We start from the raw sequence: 15,331 nt of genomic DNA, 5'->3' as shown, positions 1-15,331 counted from the left end.
CTCTATTATATTTTGACAGAGCAGCTAGATCTACTGTGTCTATTGTATTATGACAGACCAGCTAGATCTACTGTCTCTATTATATCATGACAGAGCAGCTAGATCTACTGTCTCTGTTGTAATATGACATAGGAGCTAGATCTACTGTCTCTATTATAAAATGACAGACCAGCTAGATCTACTGTCTCTATTATATTATGACAGACCAGCAAGATCTGCTGTCTCTATTATATTATGACAGAGCAGCTAGATCTACCGTCTCTATTATAATATGACAGACCAGCTAGATCTACTGTCTCTATTGTAATATGACAGATCAGCTAGATCTACTGTCTCTATAGAATTATGACAGACCAGCTAGATCTACTGTCTCTGTTATATTATGACAGATCAGCTACATCTCTTTCTATACTATATTATGGCAGACCAGCTAGATCTACTGTCTCTATTATATTATGACAGACTAGCAAGATCTACTGTGTCTATTATATTATGACAGAGCATCTAGATCTACTGTCTCTATTATATTGTGACAGACCAGCTACATCTACTGTCTCTATTAGATTATGACATAGGAGCTAGATCTACTGTCTCTATTATAATATGACAGACCAGCTAGTTCTAATGTCTCTATTGTAATATGACAGACCAGCTAGATCTACTGTTTCTATAGTATTATGACAGACCAGATACATCTACTGTCTCTGTTATATTATGACAGACCAGCTACATCTCTTTCTCTACTATATTATGGCAGACCAGCTAGATCTACTGACTCTATTATATTATGACAGAGCATCTAGATCTACTGTCACTGTTGTATTATCACAGACCAGCTAGATCTACTGTCTCCATTATATTATGACAGACCAGCTAGATATACTGTCTCTATAGTATTACGACAGACCAGCTAGATCTACTGTCTCTATTATAATATGACAGACCAGCTATATCTACTGTCTCTATTATATTATGACAGACCAGCTAGATCTACTGTCTCTATTATAATATGACAGACCAGCTAGATCTACTGTCTCTATTATATTATGACAGACCAGCTAGATCTACTGTCTCTATAGTATCATGACAGAAAAGCTAGATCGACTGTCTCTATTATATCATGACAGACCAGCTAGATCTACTGTCTCTTTTGTATTACGACAAACCAGCTAGATCTACTATCTCTATTGTATTATGACAGACCAGCTGGATCTACTGTCTCTATTATATTATGACAGACCAGCTAGATCTACTGTCTCTATTAAAATATGACAGACCAGCTAGATCTACTGTCTCTATTAAAATATGACAGACCAGCTAGATCTACTGTCTCTATTATATTATGACATACCAGCTAGATCTACTGTCTCTATTATAATATGACAGACCAGCTAGATCTACTGTCTCTATTATATTATGACAAAGCATCTAGATCTACTGTCTCTATAGTATCATGACAGACCAGATACATCTACTGTCTCTGTTATATTATGACAGACCAGCTACATCTCTTTCTCTACTATATTATGGCAGACCAGCTAGATCTACTGACTCTATTATATTATGACAGAGCATCTAGATCTACTGTCACTGTTGTATTATCACAGACCAGCTAGATCTACTGTCTCCATTATATTATGACAGACCAGCTAGATATACTGTCTCTATAGTATTACGACAGACCAGCTAGATCTACTGTCTCTATTATAATATGACAGACCAGCTATATCTACTGTCTCTATTATATTATGACAGACCAGCTAGATCTACTGTCTCTATTATAATATGACAGACCAGCTAGATCTACTGTCTCTATTATATTATGACAGACCAGCTAGATCTACTGTCTCTATAGTATCATGACAGAAAAGCTAGATCAACTGTCTCTATTATATCATGACAGACCAGCTAGATCTACTGTCTCTATTGTATTATGACAAACCAGCTAGATCTACTGTCTCTATTGTATTATGACAGACCAGCTGGATCTACTGTCTCTATTATATTATGACAGAGCATCTAGATCTACTGTCTCTATAGTATCATGACAGACCAGCTAGTTCTACTTTCTCTATTGTATTATGACAGAGCAGCTAGATCTACTGTCTCTATTATAGTATGACAGAGCAGCTAGATCTACTGTCTCTATTATATTATGACAGAGCAGCTAGATCTGTCTCTATTATAATTTGACAGACCAGCTAGATCTACTGTCTCTATTATATCATGACAGACCAGCTAGATCTACTGTCTCTATTGTATTATGACAAACCAGCTAGATCTACTGTCTCTATTGTATTATGACAGACCAGCTGGATCTACTGTCTCTATTATATTATGACAGACCAGCTAGATCTACTGTCTCTATTAAAATATGACAGACCAGCTAGATCTACTGTCTCTATTATATTATGACATACCAGCTAGATCTACTGTCTCTATTATAATATGACAGACCAGCTAGATCTACTGTCTCTATTATATTATGACAAAGCATCTAGATCTACTGTCTCTATAGTATCATGACAGACCAGCTAGTTCTACTTTCTCTATTGTATTATGACAGAGCAGCTAGATCTACTGTCTCTATTGTAATATGACAGACCAGCTAGATCTACTGTCTCTATAGTATTATGACAGACCAGCTAGATCTACTGTCTCTGTTAAAATATGACAGACCAGCTAGATCTACTGTCTCTATTATATTATGACATACCAGCTAGATCTACTGTCTCTATTATAATATGACAGACCAGCTAGATCTACTGTCTCTATTATATTATGACAGAGCATCTAGATCTACTGTCTCTATAGTATCATGACAGACCAGCAAGTTCTACTTTCTCTATTGTATTATGACAGAGCAGCTAGATCTACTGTCTCTATTATATTATGACAGAGCAGCTAGATCTGTCTCTATTATAATTTGACAGACCAGCTAGATCTACTGTCTCTATTGTAATATGACAGACCAGCTAGATCTACTGTCTCTATAGTATTATGACAGACCAGCTAGATCTACTGTCTCTATTATATTATGACAGACCAGCTACATCTACTGTCTCTGTTATAATATGACAGACCAGCTAGATCTACTGTCTCTATAGTATTATGACCGACCAGCTAGATATATTGTCTCTATTATATTATGACAGACCAGCTACATCTACTGTCTCTGTTATATTATGACAGACCAGCTAGATCTACTGTCTCCATTATATTATGACAGACCAGCTAGATCTACTGTCTCTGTTATATTATGACAGACCAGCTAGATCTACTGTCTCTATTGTATTATGACAGACCAGCTAGATCTACTGTCTCTATTGTATTATGACAGACCAGCTACATCTCTTTCTCTACTATATTATGGCAGACCAGCTAGATCTACTGTCTCCATTATATTATGACAGACCAGCTAGATCTACTGTCTCTGTTATATTATGACAGACCAGCTACATCTCTTTCTCTACTGTATTATGGCAGACCAGCTAGATCTACTGTCTCCATTATATTATGACAGACCAGCTAGATCTACTGTCTCTATTATATTTTGACAGAGCAGCTAGATCTACTGTCTCTATTATATTATGACAGACCAGCAAGATCTGCAGTCTCTGTATCTGTATTATTTTATGACAGACCAGCTTGAACTACTGTCTCTATTAAATTATGACAGACCAGCTAGATCTACCTTCTCTGAGTCTCTATTATAATATGACAGACCAGCAAGATCTACTGTCTCTATTATATTTTGACAGAGCAGCTAGATCTACTGTGTCTATTATATTATGACAGACCAGCTAGATCTACTGTCTCTATTATATCATGACAGAGCAGCTAGATCTACTGTCTCTGTTGTATTATGACAGACCAGCTAGATCTACTGTTGTAATATGACATAGGAGCTAGATCTACTGTCTCAATTATAACATGACGGACCAGCTAGACCTACTGTCTCTATTATATCATGACAGACCAGCTAGATCTACTGTCTCTATTATAATATGACAGACCAGCAAGATCTACTGTCTCTATTATATTATGACAGACCAGCTGGATCTACTGTCTCTATTATATTATGATAGAGCAGCTAGATCTACTGTCTCTATTATATTATGACAGACCAGCTAGATCTACTGTCTCTATTATATTATGACAGACCAGCTAGATCTACTGTCTATTATAATATGACAGACGAGCTAGATCTACTGTCTCTATTATATCATGACAGACCAGCTAGATCTACAGTCTCTATTATATTATGACAGACCAGCAAGGTCTACTGTGTCTATTATAAAATGACAGACCAGCTAGATCTACTGTCTCTATTATATTATGACAGACCAGCAAGATCTGCTGCCTCTATTATATTATGACAGAGCAGCTAGATCTACTGTCTCTATTATAATATGACAGACCACTTAGTTCTACTGTCTCTATAGCATTATGACAGGCCAGCAAGATCTACCGTGTCTATTATATTATGACAGGAGAATCTAGAACCTATTGTCCCTATTATATTATGACAGACCAGCTAGATCTACTGTCTCTATTATGTTACGACTGACCAGATCTATCTATTGTCTCTATTAAATTATGACAGACCAGCTAAAACTACTGTCTGTATTATATTATGACAGACCAGCTAGATCTACTGTCTCTATTATAATATGACAGACCAGCTCGATCTACTGTCTCTATTATATTATGACAGACCAGCTAGATCTACTGTCTCTATTATAATATGACAGAGCAGCTAGATCTACTCTCTCTATTATAATATGACAGACCAGCTAGATCTACTCTCTCTATTATAATATGACAGACCAGCAAGATCTACTGTCTCTATTATATTTTGACAGAGCAGCTAGATCTACTGTGTCTATTATATTATGACAGACCAGCTAGATCTACTGTCTCTATTATATCATGACAGAGCAGCTAGATCTACTGTCTCTGTTGTATTATGACAGACCAGCTAGATCTACTGTTGTAATATGACATAGGAGCTAGATCTACTGTCTCAATTATAACATGACGGACCAGCTAGACCTACTGTCTCTATTATATCATGACAGACCAGCTAGATCTACTGTCTCTATTATAATATGACAGACCAGCAAGATCTACTGTCTCTATTATATTATGACAGACCAGCTGGATCTACTGTCTCTATTATATTATGATAGAGCAGCTAGATCTACTGTCTCTATTATATTATGACAGACCAGCTAGATCTACTGTCTCTATTATATTATGACAGACCAGCTAGATCTACTGTCTATTATAATATGACAGACGAGCTAGATCTACTGTCTCTATTATATCATGACAGACCAGCTAGATCTACAGTCTCTATTATATTATGACAGACCAGCAAGGTCTACTGTGTCTATTATAAAATGACAGACCAGCTAGATCTACTGTCTCTATTATATTATGACAGACCAGCAAGATCTGCTGCCTCTATTATATTATGACAGAGCAGCTAGATCTACTGTCTCTATTATAATATGACAGACCACTTAGTTCTACTGTCTCTATAGCATTATGACAGGCCAGCAAGATCTACCGTGTCTATTATATTATGACAGGAGAATCTAGAACCTATTGTCCCTATTATATTATGACAGACCAGCTAGATCTACTGTCTCTATTATGTTACGACTGACCAGATCTATCTATTGTCTCTATTAAATTATGACAGACCAGCTAAAACTACTGTCTGTATTATATTATGACAGACCAGCTAGATCTACTGTCTCTATTATAATATGACAGACCAGCTCGATCTACTGTCTCTATTATATTATGACAGACCAGCTAGATCTACTGTCTCTATTATAATATGACAGAGCAGCTAGATCTACTCTCTCTATTATAATATGACAGACCAGCTAGATCTAATGTCTCTATTATTATCTGACAGACCAGCTAGATCTACTGTCTCTATTATATTTTGACAGAGCAGCTAGATCTACTGTCTCTATTATATTATGACAGACCAGCAAGATCTGCAGTCTCTGTATCTGTATTATTTTATGACAGACCAGCTTGAACTACTGTCTCTATTAAATTATGACAGACCAGCTAGATCTACCTTCTCTGAGTCTCTATTATAATATGACAGACCAGCAAGATCTACTGTCTCTATTATATTTTGACAGAGCAGCTAGATCTACTGTGTCTATTGTATTATGACAGACCAGCTAGATCTACTGTCTCTATTATATCATGACAGAGCAGCTAGATCTACTGTCTCTGTTGTAATATGACATAGGAGCTAGATCTACTGTCTCTATTATAAAATGACAGACCAGCTAGATCTACTGTCTCTATTATATTATGACAGACCAGCAAGATCTGCTGTCTCTATTATATTATGACAGAGCAGCTAGATCTACCGTCTCTATTATAATATGACAGACCAGCTAGATCTACTGTCTCTATTGTAATATGACAGATCAGCTAGATCTACTGTCTCTATAGAATTATGACAGACCAGCTAGATCTACTGTCTCTGTTATATTATGACAGATCAGCTACATCTCTTTCTATACTATATTATGGCAGACCAGCTAGATCTACTGTCTCTATTATATTATGACAGACTAGCAAGATCTACTGTGTCTATTATATTATGACAGAGCATCTAGATCTACTGTCTCTATTATATTGTGACAGACCAGCTACATCTACTGTCTCTATTAGATTATGACATAGGAGCTAGATCTACTGTCTCTATTATAATATGACAGACCAGCTAGTTCTAATGTCTCTATTGTAATATGACAGACCAGCTAGATCTACTGTTTCTATAGTATTATGACAGACCAGATACATCTACTGTCTCTGTTATATTATGACAGACCAGCTACATCTCTTTCTCTACTATATTATGGCAGACCAGCTAGATCTACTGACTCTATTATATTATGACAGAGCATCTAGATCTACTGTCACTGTTGTATTATCACAGACCAGCTAGATCTACTGTCTCCATTATATTATGACAGACCAGCTAGATATACTGTCTCTATAGTATTACGACAGACCAGCTAGATCTACTGTCTCTATTATAATATGACAGACCAGCTATATCTACTGTCTCTATTATATTATGACAGACCAGCTAGATCTACTGTCTCTATTATAATATGACAGACCAGCTAGATCTACTGTCTCTATTATATTATGACAGACCAGCTAGATCTACTGTCTCTATAGTATCATGACAGAAAAGCTAGATCGACTGTCTCTATTATATCATGACAGACCAGCTAGATCTACTGTCTCTTTTGTATTACGACAAACCAGCTAGATCTACTATCTCTATTGTATTATGACAGACCAGCTGGATCTACTGTCTCTATTATATTATGACAGACCAGCTAGATCTACTGTCTCTATTAAAATATGACAGACCAGCTAGATCTACTGTCTCTATTAAAATATGACAGACCAGCTAGATCTACTGTCTCTATTATATTATGACATACCAGCTAGATCTACTGTCTCTATTATAATATGACAGACCAGCTAGATCTACTGTCTCTATTATATTATGACAAAGCATCTAGATCTACTGTCTCTATAGTATCATGACAGACCAGATACATCTACTGTCTCTGTTATATTATGACAGACCAGCTACATCTCTTTCTCTACTATATTATGGCAGACCAGCTAGATCTACTGACTCTATTATATTATGACAGAGCATCTAGATCTACTGTCACTGTTGTATTATCACAGACCAGCTAGATCTACTGTCTCCATTATATTATGACAGACCAGCTAGATATACTGTCTCTATAGTATTACGACAGACCAGCTAGATCTACTGTCTCTATTATAATATGACAGACCAGCTATATCTACTGTCTCTATTATATTATGACAGACCAGCTAGATCTACTGTCTCTATTATAATATGACAGACCAGCTAGATCTACTGTCTCTATTATATTATGACAGACCAGCTAGATCTACTGTCTCTATAGTATCATGACAGAAAAGCTAGATCAACTGTCTCTATTATATCATGACAGACCAGCTAGATCTACTGTCTCTATTGTATTATGACAAACCAGCTAGATCTACTGTCTCTATTGTATTATGACAGACCAGCTGGATCTACTGTCTCTATTATATTATGACAGAGCATCTAGATCTACTGTCTCTATAGTATCATGACAGACCAGCTAGTTCTACTTTCTCTATTGTATTATGACAGAGCAGCTAGATCTACTGTCTCTATTATAGTATGACAGAGCAGCTAGATCTACTGTCTCTATTATATTATGACAGAGCAGCTAGATCTGTCTCTATTATAATTTGACAGACCAGCTAGATCTACTGTCTCTATTATATCATGACAGACCAGCTAGATCTACTGTCTCTATTGTATTATGACAAACCAGCTAGATCTACTGTCTCTATTGTATTATGACAGACCAGCTGGATCTACTGTCTCTATTATATTATGACAGACCAGCTAGATCTACTGTCTCTATTAAAATATGACAGACCAGCTAGATCTACTGTCTCTATTATATTATGACATACCAGCTAGATCTACTGTCTCTATTATAATATGACAGACCAGCTAGATCTACTGTCTCTATTATATTATGACAAAGCATCTAGATCTACTGTCTCTATAGTATCATGACAGACCAGCTAGTTCTACTTTCTCTATTGTATTATGACAGAGCAGCTAGATCTACTGTCTCTATTGTAATATGACAGACCAGCTAGATCTACTGTCTCTATAGTATTATGACAGACCAGCTAGATCTACTGTCTCTGTTAAAATATGACAGACCAGCTAGATCTACTGTCTCTATTATATTATGACATACCAGCTAGATCTACTGTCTCTATTATAATATGACAGACCAGCTAGATCTACTGTCTCTATTATATTATGACAGAGCATCTAGATCTACTGTCTCTATAGTATCATGACAGACCAGCAAGTTCTACTTTCTCTATTGTATTATGACAGAGCAGCTAGATCTACTGTCTCTATTATATTATGACAGAGCAGCTAGATCTGTCTCTATTATAATTTGACAGACCAGCTAGATCTACTGTCTCTATTGTAATATGACAGACCAGCTAGATCTACTGTCTCTATAGTATTATGACAGACCAGCTAGATCTACTGTCTCTATTATATTATGACAGACCAGCTACATCTACTGTCTCTGTTATAATATGACAGACCAGCTAGATCTACTGTCTCTATAGTATTATGACAGACCAGCTAGATATATTGTCTCTATTATATTATGACAGACCAGCTACATCTACTGTCTCTGTTATATTATGACAGACCAGCTAGATCTACTGTCTCCATTATATTATGACAGACCAGCTAGATCTACTGTCTCTGTTATATTATGACAGACCAGCTAGATCTACTGTCTCTATTGTATTATGACAGACCAGCTAGATCTACTGTCTCTATTGTATTATGACAGACCAGCTACATCTCTTTCTCTACTATATTATGGCAGACCAGCTAGATCTACTGTCTCCATTATATTATGACAGACCAGCTAGATCTACTGTCTCTGTTATATTATGACAGACCAGCTACATCTCTTTCTCTACTGTATTATGGCAGACCAGCTAGATCTACTGTCTCCATTATATTATGACAGACCAGCTAGATCTACTGTCTCTATTATATTATGACAGAGCATTTAGATCTACTGTCACCATTGTATTATGACAGACCAGCTAGATCTACTGTCTCCATTATATTATGACAGACCAGCTAGATATACTGTCTCTATTATATTATGACAGACCAGCTAGATCTACTGTCTCCATTATATTATGACAGACCAGCTAGATATACTGTCTCTATTATATTATGACAGACCAGCTAGATATACTGTCTCTATTATATTATGACAGACCAGCTAGATCTAGTGTCTATTATAATATGACAGACCAGCTAGATCATGTGTCTCTATTATAATATGACAGACCAGCTACATGTCTTTCTCTACTAATATATGGCAGACCAGCTAGATCTACTTTCTCTACTATATTACGACAGACCAGCTAGATCTGCTGTCTCTATTATATTATGACAGACCAGCTAGATCTACTTTCTCTACTATATTACGACAGACCAGCTAGATCTGCTGTCTCTATTATATTATGACAGACCAGCTAGATCTACTGTCTCTATTATATTATGACAGACCAGCTACATTTACTGTCTCTATTATATTATGACAGAGCATCTAGATCTACTGTCTCTACTATATTACGACAGACCAGCTAGATTTTCTGTCTGTATTATAATATGACATACCAGCTTCACCTACTGTCTCCAATATAATATTACAGACCTGTTAGATAGTGTGTCAATTCAAATATGATTTGACGCTCCGGTACCGCTTGCCATGCGGAAGCAGAGAGAACAGTCTATGTATTGGGTGGTTGGAGTCTGTAACAGTTTTCCGGGCCTTACTTTCATACAGGCTTTATCTAGACATCCTGGATGGCAGGGTCCTTGGGCCCCAGTGATGTTCTGGACTGTCCGCATCACCCTCTGTAGCGCCATGCGATTGAAGGCGGTGCAGTTCCCATACCAAGCAGTGATGCAGCCAGTCAGGAATCTCAATGGTGCAGAATGTTTTTTTTGATGGCAAATGCCAAACCCTCCTGAGGGGGAAGAGGCTCTGTCGCTGCCTTCTTCACGTGTGTGTGTGTGTGTGTGTGTGTGTGTGTGTGTACCATCTTAAGTCCTTAGTGATTTGGAGGAAGTTGAAGCTCTCGACCCGCTCCACTGCAGCCCCGTCGATGTGGAAGGGCCCCCCCCCCCCCCCCCCCCCCCCCCCGTTTCCTGTCGGCCGTGCCACATGGCCACTCAGTCGTGGCTGAACATGAGGGGACTGACCCCACACCTGATGTTAACCTACCCTCACCATCTGGTGCCGGCCAGTCAGGACCCTCACCACCTGGTACCGGCCGGTCAGGACCCTCACCACCTGGTACCGGCCGGTCAGGACCCTCACCACCTGGTACCGGCCGGTCAGGACCCTCACCACCTGGTACCGGCCGGTCAGGACCCTCACCACCTGGTGCCGGCCGGTCAGGACCCTCACCACCTGGTTCCAGCCGGTCAGGACCCTCACCACCTGGTATCAGTCAGGACCCTCACCACCTGGTGTCGGTCAGGACCCTCACCACCTGGTGCCGGCCAGGACCCTCACCACCTGGTGTCAGGTGGTGAGATCGTGTCGTTATTGATTGATTTGAAATTATTTGGCAATTTCTATAATCAATACATAAGGGAGTTCCTATTTAATAAAATCATGAAGGAGTTTAACAGCTTATTTCCACTGTGGTCCTTTTGAAGAGGGAAACAGGAAGTGGGAAAGAGGTAAACAGGAAGTGGGAATACAACAAGGTTAGAGTTTAACAGCTTAATTCCACTGTGGTCCTTTTGAAGAGGGAAACAGGAAGTGGGAAAGAGGTAAACAGGAAGTGGGAATACAACAAGGTTAGAGTTTAACAGCTTAATTCCACTGTGGTCCTTTTGAAGAGGGAAACAGGAAGTGGGAAAGAGGTAAACAGGAAGTGGGAATACAACAAGGTTAGAGTTTAACAGTTTATTTCCACTGTGGTCCTTTTGAAGAGGGAAACAGGAAGTGGGAAAGAGGTAAACAGGAAGTGGGAATACAACAAGGTTAGGCGACGATTGTAATGACAGAGACCATTGTTGTTTGTTTCACAACATCTGATAATACAATTTCCGTTCCTAATAAACAACTATGGTACATATTCCTTGTCTCACAAACCCTTAAATATATAAATAATCCATCCCTAATCCCTATATATATATGCATACACATACACACACATACATACAAGAAAATCACATTATAATAAACAACAGGCACCATAAAAGGCCGACCATATCCGGGGGATTTCCTTCACCTACTTTAATCTGACCACTCCCTTTTCAGACATGCTACTATTCAGCCATTTTGTTTTTCCAGAGAGAACTTCCAACTACCTAATGAAGGTTATGCATTTCAGAGATTATTCCAAAGAACGGCAGCTGGAGTGGCTTCCTTTCCTCTTTACCATAGCCACTGCCCAAGCCTGAAGCGGGGTTGTTTGGTACGCGTACAGTCCACCCTCAAGGTTTCCAAACGGCCAAACATTCAATGACATCCAGGGATATGGTGCAACAAAAATGTTTATTCTTCTGATATCTAACAAATAAATTATTCTCCAATCAACTTAAAGCAGCGAATACTTGACATGGAAAATACCTGTCTGTATGTCTGTATGGTCAAAAAACTATACAGCTCCCGCATCTAGCAAGGACTCCCTCCCCCGAACTTCCTGCCTTTATCCTAACACACTTACCACAATACAATGAACAGGCAAGAGGGGGGGGGGGGGCAAAAACTGAGTTACACTAACAACAAATTAATATATCTCAATCAGGTAAATATAAATCATAAAGGTACCTAATATTTCATCATGTACATTAATATGTACTATATTTACACAAATATACATGGAGCTCCACACAAATTTGTCCAAATCGGCTCTAACAGCAGCTGAGTATAAAAAAAAATGATTTTCCCCTCCACTTTTTAAATCTAAAAAGGAACAATGTCAGTTTGACTCCTTCTAGTTGAATAGTTATGGTTACCTCGGACCTGACTCCTTCTAGTTGAATAGTTATGGTTACCTCGGACCTGACTCCTTCTAGTTGAATAGTTATGGTTACCTCGGACCTGACTCCTTCTAGTTGAATAGTTATGGTTACCTCGGACCTGACTCCTTCTAGTTGAATAGTTATGGTTACCTCGGACCTGACTCCTTCTAGTTGAATAGTTATGGTTACCTCGGACCTGACTCCTTCTAGTTGAATAGTTATGGTTACCTCGGACCTGACTCCTTCTAGTTGAATAGTTATGGTTACCTCGGACCTGACTCCTTCTAGTTGAATAGTTATGGTTACCTCGGACCTGACTCCTTCTAGTTGAATAGTTATGGTTACCTCGGACCTGACTCCTTCTAGTTGAATAGTTATGGTTACCTCGGACCTGACTCCTTCTAGTTGAATAGTTATGGTTACCTCGGACCTGACTCCTTCTAGTTGAATAGTTATGGTTACCTCGGACCTGACTCCTTCTAGTTGAATAGTTATGGTTACCTCGGACCTGACTCCTTCTAGTTGAATAGTTATGGTTACCTCGGACCTGACTCCTTCTAGTTGAATAGTTATGGTTACCTCGGACCTGACTCCTTCTAGTTGAATAGTTATGGTTACCTCGGACCTGACTCCTTCTAGTTGAATAGTTATGGTTACCTCGGACCTGACTCCTTCTAGTTGAATAGTTATGGTTACCTCGGACCTGACTCCTTCTAGTTGAATAGTTATGGTTATCTCGGACCTGACTCCTTCTAGTTGAATAGTTATGGTTACCTCGGACCTGACTCCTTCTAGTTGAATAGTTATGGTTACCTCGGACCTGACTCCTTCTAGTTGAATAGTTATGGTTACCTCGGACCAAGTTAAAATAGTTACATAGCTACCTAGGGGATCGTACTCTGGACAATCTGATGTACGAGACGACATTTTATCTGAGCGACTCTCTCTCCCCTCCACTTTCAGTCATCTAAAGGCTTTCGACGTGGGAATAGTGAAGAGAAGTTTAAGAATCATTCTGACCTAATTTGTTCTGAGATGTCTGCAATTAATTTTTTATTATCTTTGGGGGGGCACTATGGTACCAGGAAGAGTGGCACTGAACAGGAAAGAGTGGCACTGAACAGGAAAGACTGGCACTGAACAGGAAAGACTGGCACGGGACAGGAAAGAGTGGCAGTGAACAGGAAAGAGTGGCACGGGACAGGAAAGAGTGACACTGAACAGGAAAGAGTGGCACGGAATAGGAAAGAGTGGCACTGAACAGGAAAGAGTGGCACTGAACAGGAAAGAGTAGCACGGGACAGGAAAGAGTGACACTGAACAGGAAAGACTGGCACGGGACAGGAAAGAGTGGCACTGAACAGGAAAGAGTGGCACTGAACAGGAAAGACTGGCACTGAACAGGAAAGAGTGGCACTGAACAGGAAAGACTGGCACTGAACAGGAAAGACTGGCACTGAACAGGAAAGAGTGGCACGGGACAGGAAAGAGTGGCACGGGACAGGAAAGAGTGGCACGGGACAGGAAAGACTGGCACGGGAAAGGAAAGACTGGCACTGAACAGGAAAGACTGGCACTGAACAGGAAAGAGTGGCACGGGACAGGAGAGAGAGGCACGGGAACAGGAGAGAGTGGCACTGAACAGGAGAGAGTGGCACGGGAACAGGAAAGAGGGGCACTGAACAAGAGCCCCTGCCAATGTCCCCATTTTTCATTCTTATCCAGATATTTTGGAGGTTGTAGCCAGGAACCTAATTGTATGGTTCACTTTGGAGATAATATTTTGCACCATCTTTTGCACCATCTCCCCTGTCAGTTGATTATCTTGCACACATCCAAGATATTTAACAGAGTCGTTTGATGTGACTACTACTCTGTCACCTAATACCACCTTTAAAAATCTGGGGATTTTCTGCTGTTTTTACTTTGGACGCGAACAAGATGGACTCTTCCCCCCCCCCCCCAAGGTGAAGTGACAGATTATAATGGTATAAAACCATTTACTGACATACAGAAGTTCAAGATGGACTCCCCCCCCCCCCCCCCAAGGTGAAGTGACAGATTATCAGTCATTTGATTATCTTGGTATAAAACCATTTACTGACATTCAGAAGTTCAACACTGAGGGAAGTGACAGATTATAATGGTATAAAACCATTTACTGACATTCAGAAGTTCAGCCCTGAGGGATTTCTCAACCACATGTTTGTCTTGGTGGGGAAACCAACAGAACTCACCTTACCATACTCTCCCCTGTCAGTTGATTATCTTGGAAACCAACAGAATTCATCCTGCATTATAGGAGAAAAGACAAGCAGGGTCAGATAATAATAATCACAGTGGGTGTAGAGGTCACTACCTCAGGAGTTAAATGTCAGTTGGCTTTTCATAGCCGAGCATTCAGAGGTCAGGACAGCAGGTGAGAGAGAGAGATGAAAACAGCAGGTCAAGGGACAAGGGACAAGGTTGCATGTCCGGTGAACAGGTCAGGGTTCAGAGATAGAACAGTTGAAACTGGAGCAGCAGCCGAGAGTCATCATGTCAGGTAGTCATGTGTAACCGTCCCCTCGCCCATACCCGGGCGCGAACCAGGGACCCTCTGCACACATCGACAACAGCCACCCT

The 15,331-nt window shown here is 39.4% G+C and overlaps 1 protein-coding gene across 1 annotated transcript in view; it reads right to left on the bottom strand.

Moving 5' to 3' along the window:
* Positions 1-14,999, bottom strand: part of b9d1 (B9 domain containing 1) — a 167,244-nt gene extending 152,245 nt beyond the window's left edge. The window contains exon 1 of the mRNA XM_090194498.1: positions 14,944-14,999. The gene's annotated coding sequence lies outside the window, so the exon portion shown is untranslated. The remainder of the gene's footprint in view (positions 1-14,943) is intronic.
* Between the last annotated feature and the right edge of the window lie 332 nt (positions 15,000-15,331).

The sequence above is a fragment of the Oncorhynchus mykiss genome, chromosome 13, assembly GCF_057628025.1.
Source record: "Oncorhynchus mykiss isolate SJ-2025 chromosome 13, ASM5762802v1, whole genome shotgun sequence".
Classification (NCBI taxonomy): Eukaryota; Metazoa; Chordata; class Actinopteri; order Salmoniformes; family Salmonidae; genus Oncorhynchus; species Oncorhynchus mykiss.
This window is presented reverse-complemented; position numbering and strand designations above follow the sequence as displayed.